Source organism: Acinonyx jubatus, chromosome A1, assembly GCF_027475565.1.
Source record: "Acinonyx jubatus isolate Ajub_Pintada_27869175 chromosome A1, VMU_Ajub_asm_v1.0, whole genome shotgun sequence".
Classification (NCBI taxonomy): domain Eukaryota; kingdom Metazoa; phylum Chordata; class Mammalia; order Carnivora; family Felidae; genus Acinonyx; species Acinonyx jubatus.
Genome location: NC_069380.1, coordinates 116,209,856 through 116,227,293, shown reverse-complemented (window position 1 = coordinate 116,227,293; position 17,438 = coordinate 116,209,856). Strand labels below are relative to the sequence as shown.

Sequence of the window (17,438 nt, the reverse complement as noted above, 5' to 3'; positions counted from 1 at the left end):
AGCTGACAGTAGGTCCTTAGTAAACACTGCCTATGAGGTTAAGGCTAGACACTGGTGGCCTAACTTCAAGGCTGTGTTCCCAAGAGAGGAGGGCAGCTTGGGTCCTTCTCCTGGGGAGAGAACGTTTGACATTGTTTACAGTTCTTTCTAAAGCACCCATTCCCCGTTCTCTTCATCCTACCAGACATTCTGCCTCCACCTTCCAGCCCGAGCCATTCCAGTTATTCATGTATTCATTCACTCACACCTTCTTCTAACAAGTATTTATAGATTGACTATTCTGGATCAGGCCCCATGCTACAGGCTGGGAGATTAGTAAACAGATCAAAGACCCTACCCTCACAGAGCTCATGGTCTAGAGGATAGGGGGCAGGGTGCTTTTTAGCTCGAGAGCGGGAGGCACATCGAATACGCTGGTGTAAGGGAAAGCAGGATTGTCTAATCTACGGTATGGAGGACAGGTAGGAGTTACTTGGGGAAAGAGCTTTCCAGGCAGAGGACACAGACCTGGTGAAGGCCTGGGGAGGAGAGAACAGGCAGATGTAAGGCTTCAAGAATATCCAGAGTGGTAGTGGGATCGGAGGCGATCACATATCACAGGCTGGAGTTTGCATTTTGTCCTTAGTGCTCTTCCTTCCAAGATTGGACCTGACCTGACGTTTCCCCCTCTATTCACATACAGCCTCCCTCTCAGTAAGGAGACCCAGCCTGAGTCTCTGCCTGGCTGCTGAGGGTTGGGGGGACAGGGGAAAACCTGAGAGTTCACACCCGGATGGACATAAGCCAGGAGGAGGAAGATCTCAGCTGGCGAGAACATGCACAAGAGCCAGCACGACTAAAGCATTGACTCTGTGTTCTTGCTCGATTTTCCTAACAACATTATAAAGAGATACACTTATCGGTTCCATTTTACAAATGAGGAAACTGGGATTTTCAGCAACACACCCACGTTTCCACACCTACAGAAAGTGGCCCTGCTGTCAGTCCCCAGGGCCCATGTGCTTAACTGCCTGGCCGCCCTGGATATGGGACAGTAGTAGGGGAGAGGACATGGGACAGGACATAAGAGGGAATGGAGCCTCCTTGTGAGTGACCACCCTTGGCCTCTTGACCAGCCAGCCTTCCAGACACAGACTGTGAGAGCAAGAACCCGCCTGTGCCCTGAGGGGACAAAGTCCCCCATTCAGGGCTGTGATGATCTCCGATCTCTGCTCCCAGCTGCTCAGCTCCTTGCAAAGCATTTTCCCTTAATAGCCTCCCATTCAGCAGGACGGCTGCAGCCCACATCTGCAGAAACCAGGGCACGGCAACTCCTCCTACCAGACCGGCAAGGCTGCCAGGGCCCATGGTCACCATGTCCCAAGCTTCTCCTTCTCCTCCAAGTCAGGAACCTTCCAATATCCGTCCACTCCACCTGCTATTTCTGGGACTCTGCCTATAGAGGGGGACAGAGTTGAGATCCTTTCCCTGAGGCCAGCCAGCCTGTCCTTAACTTTTCTCTGCAAAATATGTCTGAAGAGTGGGGATGGAGGGCAGGAGGAAGAGAAGAGTTCCTGGATTCTAATCCCTCCTCTGCCTCTAACTTGCTGTGGAGCCTTGGGAAAGTCACTTCACTCCTCTGGCACTTGTGTTTCCTCAACTATAGAATGGGAAGGTAGCCCACGCATGGGGATTCAGACCACCCAGGTTTAAATTCTGGATCCGCCACTAACAAACCATGTGACCTTTGACATACCTCTCTGAACCTCAGTTTCCTCATCTGTATAAATGGGAAGATCTATCTCAATGGCAGTTGAGAAGATTAAAAGATTGAGAAGATTAAAGCTAATCCATGTGAAGCACTTAGATAGTGCCTGGCTCCCAGTCAACAATCCATAAATGTTAGCTGTAATTATTATTATTACTAAAATACATGTTTTCCAAACTTCTTAGCTGCAGAATTTTTTCTTTTTGAATATACTTTTTAGCAGAACCATGATACTATATGTAAAAGGTGAAGTTTACATATTGAGGGAGGGCTTATTTATTCCTTCTTCCAGCTCTGGCCAGCTCTGACCCACTGTGGCCTCTAGTTTTGAACCGTAAGTCCCAGATCTGGCTGATTTCAGACCTTCCTGGGAGTTTTCTTTCTTTTTTTTTTAACTAGTTTCCTGGGATCCACCCCTGAGATTCTCATTCAGGAGATGTGGGGTGAACCCAGACAGTAGATCTTATAGAATCATCCCAGGTAATTCTCTCTTTTTTAAAAAATGTTTTATTTATTTTTGAGAGAGAGAGAGAGAGAGCAGGGGAGGGGCAGAGAGAGGGAGACAGAAGATCCGAAGTGAGCTGCATGCTGACAGCAGCAAGCCCGATATGGGGCTCAAAGTCACGAATCATGAGATCATGACCTGAGCTGAAGTTGGATGCTTACTGACAGAGCCACCCAGACACCCCTCATCCCAGTACTTCTAATGATCTCCCAAGTTCAGGCTGCACTAAGCTCCTTTCTGGCCCTTAGGTGATGTCAAGACTGAGTACAATGACGTCCTCTCCCACTGCCCACTCTGAGACTGAAAAACATCACACACAGGCCCAGCAGGTTCCAATTGTCTGTACACCCTCACCCAGACCCCAGCCTGTCCCCTGCCTTCATCAGGGTTCCCTTCCATGGTTCTTTCTTTTAGACCCTTGACCAAAAGTGGACAGAGGGTAAGTGCTCCCTCACCCGCTTTCAGGCCCGGGCTTCAGTCACCATGTGCCTGCCTCTCTTTTCCAGGGCCATCACTTTTGCTAATAATGTCTAAATAGCTATTGAGGGCTTCCATGTGCCATGCAAGGTGCTAAGCTTCTTACATTTATCATCTTGTTAAAGTCTCACCACATCCTATGAGGTATGAATTATCATTATCCCCATCTGAGAGATGAGACAAAGCACAGCACAGAGAGGTTAGGTGACTTGATCAAAGTCACATAGGTGTAAATAGCCAAGCTGAAAATCTATCCTAGGTCTGCCTGACCCCATAACTCATGCTCTTAACCACTCTACTGATACCCTCCCCTTGGTGTCCCTATTTCTAACCTTACTCTATTAATCTCCACTCCCTGTGTCCGACGTCCCCAGGGACATGCTGAAGCTTCTCCCAGGAATGTGGCTCTGGCCACAGCTCAGACAGCAGGTGAGAAGTACCACCAGGCCTTGCTCAAACTGGTACCTCAGAATGCCTGAGTCCTGAGTTGGGGTAGAGAGACCAGGCATTCCTTTCAGAGATCACAGATGCACTCATGAATCCAGTCACCCAGCCATTGCCTTCCATTGGATTTTCCATCTGCCATATGGTAATCATCCACCCATCAGCTACCAGGTCAGCCTGCACCCACCAGCCTTGGTCATCTGTCAATCTTCCTTCTGACATCAGAGGCCACCAGATGGTCCTTATATGCTTCTTGGTTCATCAACCAGTCAGTCCTTCTCTACAGACCAAGAGCCTTGATTTGTAAGTCCCCAGGGTAGAGATCCTGACTCAGGGTCATGGGGAACAGACCTAGCCCCTGTCCCCACAGACCTTATCATCACACAGCCTCAGAGCCAAGATTCACACAGCAGCCCCCTAGGTCATGATATCCAACAGCTCTCCCCTCCTGCCCTCCCTACCACTTCATCTCCCCTGGGCCCAGCTTCCCCCCACTGCTGGAGACCTTTCCCTTTGTGACCTGTCTAGGTAATTTGGAAGGTGATTAACAGCAATCACGCTTGAGGTTGACATCCAGGCACGGCTGCTAAATTGAGGCTCACAAAGCCTCCTTGACATCCAATATGTTATATGCTTTTCCCCTTAATTAGGAGCTAAAGTGGATAAATATGAAGTTGCCATGGCAACAGCCTCCCTCGTTGGTGGAGGGATGCAGCTCAGTTTCTGTCGGCTGGCTGGCTGACATGTTGGCTGATGGACCAAGTCAGCTTCTGGGAAGGGGTGGGATGAGGCCCCCTCTCACTTTCCTGGGAATCTGCCTCCCAAGGCTCAGTTCTGGTTATTCTCTCTGTCACTGCTCATCAGATTTCACAGAAACCTGGAATGCCCGACCTGGGCCACAGACCTCAGTTGGTCTACCTTCCTCATGGAGCAGGTGGGGAAACTGAGGAGGAAGGTTGCTGGCTGAGGAGTGAGAGGCAGACAAGATTTAAAGCCCAGATCTCCTGACTTCTGGGCCAGAGTCCATAGTGGTTTGTAGCAGATTTGGGGTCCTAGATCCCACAGAGAATCTGCAGAAGGCCATGAATCCTCTCTTGGAATACACTTTCAGAAGGTTCATGGACCTTCTTAGTCTGTGTACCTCACCCAGCTGTTCCTCCAAAGCATTTACCATCCACAGAAACTCTTACTCTGTATTTGTGTAGAGTCTTCACTCTCGTTTCTGCTTTCTTCCCTGTGACAGTCTTGTCTGAGATACACTTCGACCTTATCTTTCCATCCCTACCCTTGACAAGGTGCCTCAGGCCATTCCTCCACAGGGATTCGCTGTGTATAGCCACCTTGGGCTTGGGGGCAAAGGTGGGAAGATGGGGGTGGGAGCCTTAGGAACTGCAGCTTGTGGCTGGAGGGAAGAATTTTTCCAGCTCTGCAGGTAGAGGGTGGGCTATACATTTGTTTTCTGCCTGGAAGTCAGAGGCTTGGGACTTTGGGGGGCAGTGATGGGGTGAACAAAGCCAGTCAGATCTGAGAGGTAATATCTGCAACATGGGCCTGAGATCAGCCACACAGTGGGGTTCAGGCCCAGGACTGGGCTCTGCTTTTAAATTTTCATTAACTAGAGGCACCTGGGTGGCTCACTCAAGTTAAGCTTCTGATACTTGATTTTGGCTTGGGTCATGCTCTCACGGTTTGTGGGTTCGAGCCCTGTGTCAGGTTCTGTGCTGACAGCACAGATTCTCTGTCTCCCTCTCTGTCTGACCCTCCCCCCTCTCTCAAAGATAGGTAAATATTTTTAAATTTTCATTAACTAATAGTTAAGTACTTACTACGTGTATTTTCTCACATTATCTCATTTAATCTTCAGCAATCCTATGGGGCAGGTACCACAATTATCCAATTTTCAGACAAGAAAACAGAGATCCAGAGAGGTTTAGCCACTTCCTCTATGTCACACAGCTAGTAGGTAGAGGAGTTAGGATTTGAACTCAGGTCTATCTGACTGCAGAGCTAAACTCTAACAACTAAACTGCCACCCAAAGTGCCTTTCCCTGACCCACAGGTAGTGACCATAGCAGCTATGGAATTTAAGTCAGGGAGTCCTTCTGCTGTGAAGTAGGAACACTGGAAAATTCCACCCTCTTTGCCCCCAGCTCTGCTGCTGGGCTGGTGAAGGAGAGACTATGGGTTCATGCCTCATACCAGTCTCCCAGTGAAGAAGAGTAACAGAGGTCAAGATGTTTAAATCTTGAAGCAGGAAATGTGGGGGGTGGGGGCTCTACTCACGGAACCCACAACAGAAAGTATCACAGAGCTACCTAAGTCTATTTCAGGAGATTCTACTATGTCAGGTAAACCTAGTGCAGTGCCAGTGTTTGGGCAGAGAGAGGAGGCAGCACTTCCTCCCCAGCCCCAATCCAGAGTATGTCCCTTCATCCTATCCATCAGGCCCAGCACCTGTGCTGGCAGGTGGGAGGGAGCACCATCCTGCCTCCCTGAGGAGTTGGGCTCCTCCTGCCCCCCTCCCCCCTGCACCACGTGCTATGGGTGCTGGCAGCAGGAGCTGGGGCTGGTGGCTTGGCCCCCGAACTTCCTTTCCTTCCAGTTCCGACTAAAAATAGAGACGCAAGGACGCAGCTCATTCTGTCAGACAGTGTGGTGGGGGGATGCCTGTGCAGACATAGCTTCCCCCTTCTTGGCACATGAGCCTCAGCCGCCAGTTTCCCCCCCATACACCTTCTGCCTCCCCCAACCTTCCTTTGCTGTGGCAGCCCTGGCCCAGGACCCAGGGTTGGGGTGGAGAGGATTTGCTGCTTTCCCCAAAGCCTCTTCAGGAACATTCTCATTTGTCTCTGACTTTAGGGGTGGGGTGGGGGGTCCAGGTCAGGGCTACAATCTAGAGGAGTAGAACACCTGACTTCAGGATTTCCTGCCCCTCTTCCTCCAAGCCATGTAAGGTGTGGGGACAGGGCTATCAGGACCGGGCCCCCTCCATACCTTTCAATATTGGAATAATGCCCAGAAGCCCAGACAGCTAAATGGAGCAATCTCAGTGGTAGCGGTGGGGGAGGGGAGCATGTGCTCTAGGAATGTCTTACATTTCTCAGGGAGGATGCCTTTCAAGCCCTAGGGTCCCTCCTGCCTCTTGGCCTTCCTGCAGGTCCTCTCCTGTGGTGATTGAGAGAAACCATTGCTGACTTAGTCCCATATTTGGATGCTCCCTTCCTACAGGCAGTGGCACCAGCAGAGAACCCCTGGAGGGGTCTACAGTAGGGGTTAGGGGAGGAGCCTGGCATCCTCTGCCGTTTCCCTCTGGCACCCCACTCCCCACTCCAGCTGCCCAGACTGGAGCTCTCCTCAGGGAAACACACACACACACACACACACACACACACACACACACACACACCCCTTCCTGAACACTGCATGAATTTATAAGCACACACCACGTCCTGAGGGCATGAAAAGCTGGTGCTGGGCTAGGGACAAGGACAAAAAAGATGCCTCTACTACGGATCCATGCCCCCAAGGGGATGACTTTCTCCTGGGACAGAGACCAAGCCTGAAACCTCCTTCGATCCCCCACCCCTACCCCAATCCCAATCTAGGCACATGAAAGACTCTAGATCTCTGCTGGTTCAATCACACATGGGTGACAAGTGGGAGAGAGGAAGCAGTTTGCTGTGTATCCCCAGTACCTGGAACAGTGCCTGGCACACAGTAGGTGCTCAGAAATATCTGTTGAATGAGTGCCTGAAGGAATGAATAAATGATTGAACAGATGCAGTCAGGACCCAAGACAGGAAGGGAATCATTAAAGCCATCATTAGGGTACTTTCGCAACAGGACTGGACTAACAAATAAGAGAGCCAAGGGCATGCTAATAATTTGGTGCCTCTTCCAACCAACACTCTTTCAATATTTGTTCAATATTTATTTGGAAAAGACGCTGTGTAGGGACTGGGCAGAAAGCTCCCCCCTACCCCCCAGGGTGCAGGCTGCAGCGCTCAGCCTTTCTTCCATCAGCCAAAACAATTCAGCTCTGGTCCTAACCTTGCCAGTTGCACTGAGCTACACGGAAACCCTTTGGTTCTCCAGGTCTCCCCTCCTAAAGGAGTTTAATGAACAATTGTCCTAGTCTGAGCACCCCACGGGAATCTCACCTCTGTGCCTGGCAGCTTATGGAAGTGTTCCTGCCAACCCCCGCCCCCCACCCGGAGGCTCAAACCTAGTAGATGCTCTTTTTTAAATACTCTTTTCCAATTCGTTAAGTGACCACTGAAGCTTTAGTGCCCCGTAGAGATGGGTGCCCCAGGCAGCTGCCTGGTGGGCCTCCCTCCATTGAATCTCCTCTCCAGGTGACTAAGGAGGGGAAAGGCATGGAAGAGGGTGCTTATTCAGTGCCCTCTTCAGCCCCTAACAACCTACAATCCCCATGCCTACGAGGGAAGGACAGGATGGGGAGGTAGAGTGTGTGGAAGAGTTGAACCCCACTGTCTGTACCTCTGAGCAGGTAAGAGGAGAGTGACCAGCAACTAGAAGGGATTCCTACCCCCTCCCAGTGAGCTCCAGGGGCAGACTCACTACTCTCTTGGCCGCATTCTGCAGGGTAGTGTCCTGAGCCCTGTGAGCCAGCCAGTGCAAGTGAGCCTGGGGTGGATGGCATTGGAGCTGCTGAAGTAATGCTGTCTGACTTACATTCCCTGGGGATGTCCAGGGAAACCAGATGTCTGGCCAATGAGGCGATCACTGGAGCAAAATCTTTAAGTAAATACATAGTCACTCACTTCCTTTTCCTCTACACTGCTTGCCCCACCCTCCTCTGCTTTTGTACCCAGCCCTCCCTTCCTACCTCTGCCTACCTGCCCCCTGGACCACAGCCTCCCTGCCACTCCCTTCCCAGCCCCCAACCCTACAACCAGCTTCTCCATCCTCCCTTCAGCCCCCTGCCATCTAAGGAGCATAAAAGGAAACCTCAGAGCACCTGTACAAATGCATAAATACAAACAACATTAACATTGTTTCCTGAGCACTCATTGTGTGCCAGGCACTGGGCTAAATACTTGTTTATGTACATTATCTCATTTACTCTTCACAGCAACCTTGAGATGCAGGTACCATACATCATTCAGGGTAAGGATCTGAGATCAGAGTCCCAACCTTGTCATTTGCCAGCTGTGTGACTTTAGTAAAATCACTTAACCTCTCTGAGCCCTTGTTTCCTCATCTATAAAATGGGGAGATCAATAATACCTACCCTCTATGGCTGTGTGAGGATATAAAGAAAGAAAGTGCTTAGCACAGTGCTTGGCACATAGTCTGGCTGGCTCATGCCACTGTTATCATTATTTTTATCCTCTTTTTAGGTAAGGAAACCAGGGAGCTTAAGTCATGTGCCAAGGTCACATGTGGCTAGAACAAGGCAGAATTGGAGTTTGAACCAAGTCTTGCCAGTCTTGTCTGAGGGTCTGCAAACTGGGACTGGGTCAGATATCCTATCCCTTTCCCCCCAGCATCAGAGGCCCCTCTTTTTCCTTGCCTGTGGAAAGGAAACTAGAACTCAAGGAGCTGGAGTGAGCCTCCAGGATCCCTAGTGACAGCCAACATCCCATAATGCTCTCGGGAATGTGTGCACACACGCCCACCTGCAAGGCCCAGAGGAATCCAGGCTTTAGACTTGAAAGGTAATTCAATCCACCGTGCTTCCTCCCCTCCCCCGCAGCACTGGGTGTTCCTGACAGCAGTGACACAGACCCAGTTTCAGAAGACCAAGCCCACAAGTGCAAAGCCTGTGTGGCCTCGCTCACAGGCCGCCCCCCTTGGTGCAGCACATGTTCCCCTTACTGGAGACACAGCCCACTCCTGGCCTCTCCATACCTCCTCTGGCCTTGACAACTCTCCACCCTTCCTCAGCTCCCCAGTGTGTAGGCTCCTTGTTCCTGACCCTTGCCCTCAGACCCCAGACCCCAGACTCAGGGTCACTTGTCATTGAAATGGACAAAGACTGCCCCTGTGTGTCTCCTTTCACCTACCACCTCTAATCCCATCCCCAGCCCTTTCTTTCCATCCAGTGGTCCTGCTCAGCCTAGGCTCGCAGCCTGGTGCCCAGCACTTGGGACTGTCACAGGAGGAGGCCTAGAGTAACTCAGAGCTCCTATTTAATTAATAATGAGTAACATGTCAACATGTGATTAGAGGAGGAGGGTATGTGGCTGTGCTCCACGGCCCCTGCCCTGGGGGAGTCCCTCCACACATGCCCCTACATGCCTCCAGACTCCCATCTCTGGCCAGATTCCCCTCTCGCCCACCCTCTCAGGTTCACACTGGGTCCTGGGGCTGGCTCTCTGACTGGTAGTCCCCATTCATCCAGCCCTCAGGACCTTCCTCACTGAATGCTGCCCCAACAACTTGTCCCCTGTTCTCCACTTGCCGGAAGGCACTCATTCTCTGCAGTCATGAAGGTCCCAGACTCTCCTGGCATCACAACTTTGTGAGGGGCCAGGCCAGTGCCCCATTCCCACCTAGGCCTTGAGTGCTTGGAACAAGAAATTCCACAAAAGAATGCACAACAAGTCAAGCCCCACATCCCTTCTGCCCCCTACATTTGGCTCCTGTATTCTGTCTCCCTCCATTTGCCTCACTCACCCAGGAGGGGGACCCTCCAGAGACCCTCCCCATCTCAGGCAGTCCCCTGTCCTCTTCCTCTCAACTTCTGTGAGAGTTTCTTGGTGATGGGAAGGCAGCATCCCCTCTCCCTCCCTGCCCTCCACACCCCAGTGCAGTGGCCTAGGGAGGAAAGCATGCCCAGGTTAGAGTATCTCCCTCTGGTTTGTCTGGAGGTGGGAGCTGCAGAGGGAGAGCCCCACCGCCACATGTTAGCGGGCACCTCTTTAATGCTGGGCACGGCTCACATTTCCCAGTAGTCTAGTTAGCACTTCTACCATTACTCCAGCCCCTAGGGACCTGCTCGATCAGATTTATCCCTGGCCCCTCCCCAGAACAGTTTTTGGTACTTTCACCAGCTCTCCTGACATGGCACATATGCTCCCCACACACACACTCCCACCCAGCACTGTGGGGCAAAGGGCCTGGCACAAAGTATCAATTAGCTACAAACATAGCAACAAACAAGATCAACACTTACATGGAGCACTTCCTGTGTGTGAGGCAAGGGCCTGGCAAGCCTTGGCCTGCTCATTCACAAAGCAGCCCTCAGGAGTCCTGGGTGTAATGCCCCGCTCTTCACCAGGAGATATTTGGCCCTCATGGTTACTGATGGAGGGCAATAAGTAGGTGAGAGGAGTGAAATCAGGGGTGATGGGGTGTCAGAAGCAGGAGAGGGTTCCAGAAAGTGGTGTGAGGAAGGGGTGAGGAGTGGAGGGAAAAAGTGTGTGAGGAGTGAAGGGTGTAAGCCCAGGAGCAGTGAAGTGTAAGGAGTGAAACAGGAGGCAAGGGGTGTGTCAGGTATGGGAGAGGGTGTATGGGAGAGTGGTATGAGCCCAGGTAAGGGAAGGAGAGGAGGTGAGGGGTGAAAGGGCAGTATGAGGATAAAGTAGGAGGTGGAGAGAGTGTCAGGTGTGTGTGGGTGTGTGAGGTGGAGGGTGGGGAGGCGTGAGGGGTGTGAGGGGTGAAAAGGCAGTGTGAGGATGAGTGGGAGGGGGAGGGCGTGTCAGGTGTGCAGGGGTGTAAGGGGCACAGAGTGGTTGAGGGAGAAAGTGAGAAAGGTACACAAAGGTGTGAGGATTCTGAAGATTCTTGAGGATCCAGAGGACCTGAGCAGGGGAGAGGAGTGGAGGGAGAGGAATATGGGTAGGGGAGGGGTGGGTAGGTCTGAGGAGTTTTGACAGTTTGGCTTTTGTCCCTGTCCACATCCCCAGCTGCTGCAGCCCCACCAGACCTGGCTTCACTGCCAGGCTCATTTCAGGGATGGGTGGAAATTTCCATTTCAGCAAAATCCATTTGTAAAGCCCTAGAGCTTTGAGCCTCATTCTGCTCTGCCTGCCTGGCTCTGCCTGCTTGGCTTTGGCCTGCCCAACCAGCCCTACTCTCTACCCCAGACCTCCCTCTGCTCTCCCTCCCCAGCAGGCAGGATTTGGTTTCCGTGCCTGGCCTCCCCCAGACTCCACCCCAATCCCATCACTATAGCCTACAGAGGAGCCCACACCTGCGGAGCATTTTGACATCTTGGGGTGCCCCCCAGGGTCTGGCAGTTTCCCCCCAGGAAACTGTTCACTGCCTTGCCCTCAGTCAGAGTACCCTCTGCTCACAGTCTGTCCTCACTGGCCCCCTTCTTCAAAATAACCCTATTTACACCTTTTCATTTTATAAATAGGAAAATGGAGGTCCAGCAAGGAAAAGGTACTTATTTGTCCAGAGCCACACAACTGGTTGGTGTGCACAGCCAATGTTACCCGCTTGCCTAGAGGTGGAATTTTAGAGGGGAAAAAGTCATGCAAACTTAGGTTAGAATCCTGGCTTTGTTGAAGAGGTATGCCTTCAACAAGTGGTTTTACTTCTCTGCACCTTATTTTGTTTATCTACCAAATGGGGCTCATGACCATTGTCATGACCAGGCTAGTGTGAGGATGGTGAGTTGACCACAGCCACATACAGCAAAGTGGGGGTGGGTAGTAAAAGCCTCTGGGCCCTCAAGTTCTCAGGGCAGGCAGGAGCAAACACCAGTTCCAGATTCTTTGCCTTGGTCCACCCTTTTCCCAGATCCACAGAAACTGCAGTGACCAGCAGGGATGACAGGGCTAGGGACCGAGGCTCTGGGTAGGAAGATGAGCTGCAGCCTCCTGGGGTAGATGACAAACAGCTTGGGTTGTTTCACTCAGGCCTCTTAGCAGGCTTTCCTCCTGAGTCCATAAAAAGTGGCCACTCTGGGGAGCCAAAACATAAGAGACTCTTGAAAAGTGAGAACGGGTTGAGAAAGGGTTGATGGGGGGGTGGGAGGGAGGAGTGGGTGGGTGATGCGTATTGAGGGGGGCACCTGTTGGGATGGGCACTGGGTGTTGTATGGAAATCAATTTGACAATAAATTTCATATTAAAAAAAAAAGTGGACACTCTGGACTCAGGGAGGAGGGGCGAGTCCTGCGGGTCCAAGCCAAAGTTGTACATCGGAAGAAAGGCTAAGCTCCCCACAGGCAGGGCAGGGTCTGTCTTCCTCACTTCTGTACCCTGGCACAGCATGTGGCAGGGAGGTTTTACCCCTCAGGCCCTGCTACAGCTAGAGACAGCTCAGGACAGATCTTAGTAGCCAGTATAGGGAAAGCACAAAGGGCCACCTGGCCTAGGCTGCACTCTACCCAAGTACTATATCCTAGGCACACCCTGTGGCACATGCCCTGGCACATGTTGGAGCCAGCCTCAGCTCTAGCACATGTCCTAGCACACCCTCCAGCTGCTGGCCTCCTCCCCTCAGCCCCCTCAGGAATCCCAGGCCCCATCTGCTCCACTTCCCTGCATCTCCCCTGAACATCTGGATTGCTTCTGAAATCTGGCTCCTGGCTCCATCCAGAGGGAACTGCTAGGTGGAAGAGGAGACTCCTGGGTCCCATTAGTTCTGAGCTGGGGCCAGGGAAGACTCTTCCTGACCCCTCACACCCACCCTGCAGCTGCCAGAATGAATAGGCCTAGTAGGTCCTGGTCCTGGTCCGTACCTCCTACTTTCCCTACCTTTGGGCACCCCTCACCTGTAGGGGTTGTAACTATGCCCTTCTCTCATGTACACATAACATACCTACACAGCCTCCCAAAGTCTGCCTAAGGGCAATTCCATTCGCTTGAAAAAAATATCTTCTGAATGTATTTAATATCACTGAACTGTATACTTAAAAATGGTTAAGATGGTAAATGTGCAAGTACTTTACCACAATTAAAACATTGAAAAAAAATACCTCAAATCCTAATCTATTCATTTGTTTAGCTTTGTACACTACGTACAAAGGTTCCCAGAACATCCCAGCAAGAGCTGTCCTCCAGAATCTCACACCCCAGAGCCCAGGCTGCCCTCTCCCCCTCCCATTCTTTTTGATGTGGTAGTGGGGGGCCTTTGGTCCAGGGTAGCAGTATTTCTGAGTCCCAGTTCAGAGTCACCCAGGCTAGGAGGGCCAGGCTGGGAATAAGCCTCACTTTTGTCTGTGCCTTTCCCTCCACTCTCTCTCCCTTACTTCCACCTCACCAGCTCTCTCCTACTCTCTCCTGGCAATCCAATTCTTTTGGGAGAGGGCCTTACCTATGTAGGATGCTCTCCATGGTCCTGAACCACCAGGTCTGGGGGCAGGCTTGCTTCTTGGTAGCTTTGAGGAGTCACTTTGTTGGTCACTCCTGGCCAACATCTCCAAGGCATACTGACCCCGGTAAGGAAGGAGATAAAAGTGGAAGAGAAGGCAGTGGAGAGACAAATAGAGACAGAGCGTGTGAGACACATAAGGACAGAGAAAGGGATCACCATGAGACTGCCAGGAGAAAAAAGTGACTATTGATCCTTCTGAGGAAGGTTATCTTCTCTCTTGATACTTGGGTGTGGGTCAAGACCCCTCCCCCACCTTATGCAAATGCCAGCTCCTGTTTGACCCTGAAACTCTCTAGTTGTGCCACCTTCCAGTTCCTTCTTTCACCCTCTGTCCTTGGCCCCTCCCTGACTTGGGGTAGCTGTGTGTTGGCAACCACTGCTAGTCCTGGTCCTAAAGGCTCAGCTGTTGCTGCCTTCTTCCTGAAAGCTGAGAGAGAAGACCTCTCTCCAGACTTCTTTCATCCCCTGCTTCTCCAGGAGCAGACTGGGGCACAGAAGGCCTGTTCTGTCACCCTAAAAACACCACCCCCAATCCCCTCCTGAAAGGAGGGGTACCTATACCACTAGGGGAAGGGAGGGAAGGCGTTTACAGACAGACCCAGCCTGGGAGCCCCCAAGGACAGCTCCTGGGAGGAAGGAGCTAGGGAAACAGAAAAGAGTGGAAAGCGGTTTCCTCTAGGTTATGGCTGTTATTATTTATTTATTCATGTATTTTTTATTAAGCAGGAGATGTCGGCCTAATGAGCAAGAAGCCCAACAGGCTCTGAGGGTGGAGCGGGGGATAATGGGGTGCTATACACACACACACACACACACACACACACACACACACACACACTATCCCCCACATGCACACAGGATCTCCTCTCCAGCTGTAGGGGACCACCTCAGTGGCTTGAAGTCCCTAAAGGCTTTCCTCTTCCAGCTCCCTCCCTCACCACTGCACCTCTGCCTGTGCTGGAGGGCCCCCCAGCACACATCATGTCCCTACCCCATCCCCCTATCAGACTGGGACAGACTTTTCTCTCTCCTCTCCAGCCTTACCGGGCTCTGCGGATGCTAGAACCAGAGATGGAGTCTTGGAAGGGATTCTCCTTAGAGAATCCTTTTCCTGTACCTGACCTTTTAATATCCCATTTGATCCCCAATTGACCCCCCCCCCCCAAATTCTTTACAATTGGTCAGAACCCAGTTTAGGGTCACATATGGCATCTGATCATTATGTGCATTAAATTCTTTAAGATGATGCATTCTCCCCGCTTTTTTTTTTTTTTTTTCTGGCCACTGACCTATGAAACATTCAGATCAGTTTCCCTATAGAATTTCCCTCCTTCGAGTGTCTGGTTACTTCCTTGTGCTGGTTTACTTCCTGTAAACCAGAAGTTAGATCTAAGGGCTAGAATAATTCAAGTTAAATGTTTTTAGCTAGAACACATGTGAGGTAATGTTATTTACTTCACTTTGCATCATGTCAGAAGACACATAATATTAATCTTTCCACCATTAGAAACACTCAGAGAGACACCAGCTGATGATAGTTATGATTTTCTTCCCACCTTGTTTCTAGAAAATAACATTTGTGGGTTACCCTGGCTCCAAACAGATGTTGATTTCCCCATCAACCATTCTCCTAATGTTTTTTAATGCTAGTCCATAATCTTTGCCTGATTATGGATTAAAAATTTTTTTCAATGTTTATTTGTTTTGAGAGAGAGAGAGAGAGTGAGGGAGGGGCAGAGAAAGAGTGGACAGAGGACCCAAAGAGGTCTCTGCACTGACAGCAGAAAGCCCGATGTGGGGCTCGAACTCACGAACCATGAGATCATGACCTGAGCTGAAGTCGGATGCGTAACCGACTGAGCCACCCAGGCGCCCCTGATTATGGATTTTTAAAGATGAGAAAACTGAATTTCAGATTGGGAAAGTCCCTCAAGCTCACACAATGAACAAACTAGGAATCTGTCTAGTAGTCAAGTTTTTGTCCTCTTTCCTATCACACTGAATCAGGTGCACATTAGGTGCCTCGTACACATTTAAATGAAAATCTGTGAGGAAAGGGATTCCCTTCTCTGTAAACTAGTCTGACCAGAAATGGAAAGTATCAACCCTACTCCATGCCACTAACAATAGTGCCAATGGGGCAGCTTAGCATGGGCCATGTAATAGCGTGTACTAAAATTAGCTTCTTTGATCCTCCCAACAAACCTGCAAAGTATGCATTATTACTACCATTCCCCCCATTTTACAGATGAAGAAACTGAGACCCCAAGAGGTAAAGTAGTTGCCTAAGGCCAAAGAGTTAGTGATTAATGGAGCCAGGATTAGTTCTTATGACCCTAAATTCTGAGCACTTTACAATCATCCTGATCTAGCCTCTCAAGCTGGTCTTCCTCCATCTTGAGACTAAAGAGTAAAACTAGCAAGAGACTCTCTGCCTTATGTGGGCTGATACTGACGCTGCTGACAGTTCTGTAGCCATCTGTCAGCATTAACCAGGGCATCAGAAGTTCCCTGGGTCTCTTCTGCTGGCCTCTATCCATGAAGCAGCTCTCTCCAGCCCATGAACTTGCCGGAATCTCACCTGGTTCCTCTAGCCCCTTCACCCAGTTAACCCCTTCCACACTCCATCCCCCCGCCCCCCCCGTGCCCACTCTAGGGCTTAATGTCCTCATCAGAGTCCTTTACACTTGCACAACAACCCACAGTTTATGAAACACTTCCTTTTTCTCATCGGAGCCCCCACAACTATTCTGTGAAGGAGGCAGGGATTATGGGCTCCATTTTACAGATGCAGACATTGAGGCTTAGTGAGGAAAGCTCTGGGCCCAGAGTTGCCCTCCAGTCAGCATTTTCAAAGAGGGATCTCAGTGCTCCTGCCATCTCAGGACCAACCCCAGAAAATTATATTTTGCTGCTATTTGGAATGAGAGGCTTGTCTCAGGCCAGGGCAAGGGGTGGGGCTGTGGCCTAAGCTCATCTTGGCCTGGAGCAGGGGCCATGGGGTCAGCTCTGTATCTTCCAGCCCCCTCAGGGATCAAGTCTCTGAAATGTCACCAGCACCTAGGGCATCCTGGGAAATGTCAACAAATGCTGATTTAGGTCTCTTAGTGGAGGCAGAGTCACCCTCTACCATTTCTCAGGAGCAGAAGCCAAAGAGCCCTTACAGTGAGCCCAACCCCACCATTTTATAGTTGGAGGAACTGAGACCCAGACTCACAGAGCAAGCTGGTGGTTTTTTCTCTGGAAACACTGAGGGTCACTGATGGATGTCCACTCACCCACCCTATTCCTCATTCCCTCTTACTTTCTATCTTCCTCCGAGCTTGGAGCCTGTACCCCTTTGAGTCAAGACACTGATTTCCAGAAGCCAGAGAAGAGGGAGGGCCTGGGGAGCTGTTCAGGGCTGTGGGCTTGGCATTAGGGGCCACAGTATGGAGAATAGTTTGAGCCAGCACCATGCAGGCCTCTGTCCTCCCCACCCCCTCACTTCACTGACACCTGGACCAGGCTCTTCCAGAAGAGAGAAAATAAAGGTCTTGCTGAATGGCAGAGCGTGGGCTGACAGTAGTCTCCATGTGCTCTGGGAACCTGCCAACCTCTCCAGCCCCAAAGTAGCCAGCACTCCTGCCATCTCTCAACCTCCTCTGTGGGAGCCCGTTGCTTCATCATTCCTACACCCTACCCAGGCAAGGCTGCTTCTTGCCTCGGCCCAGTTAGTGCTACTAAGGCTCTGCCCATTCATTTTCACCTTTACCAGTGAAAGGACCCCCCCTCCCATCTCAGGGACTCCTCCCTAGGGCCTTGGGGAGTCTGGGTCCCCTGTTTTCAGCTGTGGAGTTCACAGACTTTCCTGGCCCTCTCCTACTTGTAGTATACGGTGAGGCTGTGTCCTCTCTGTGCTGTGTCTGTCTCTGTTTGCACTGAGAATAGTGAAGGGAGGGCCTGTCTGCATTTGTGCTTATCCTCCAT

General features: G+C 51.0%; 1 long non-coding RNA gene across 2 annotated transcripts in view; it reads right to left on the bottom strand.

The window, feature by feature from the left end:
* Nucleotides 1-17,438, bottom strand: part of LOC113594725 (uncharacterized) — a 117,050-nt gene that overhangs the window by 38,066 nt on the left and 61,546 nt on the right. The window contains exons 5-6 of one of the 2 annotated variants that reach the window (XR_008298415.1): nt 13,410-13,524; nt 9,077-12,052 (exon numbers count right to left, since the gene is read on the bottom strand). This is a non-coding gene — a long non-coding RNA (uncharacterized LOC113594725). Of the gene's footprint in view, nt 1-9,076; nt 12,053-13,409; nt 13,525-17,438 lie in introns of those variants that run through there. The other variant, XR_008298414.1, reaches the window with a different exon arrangement.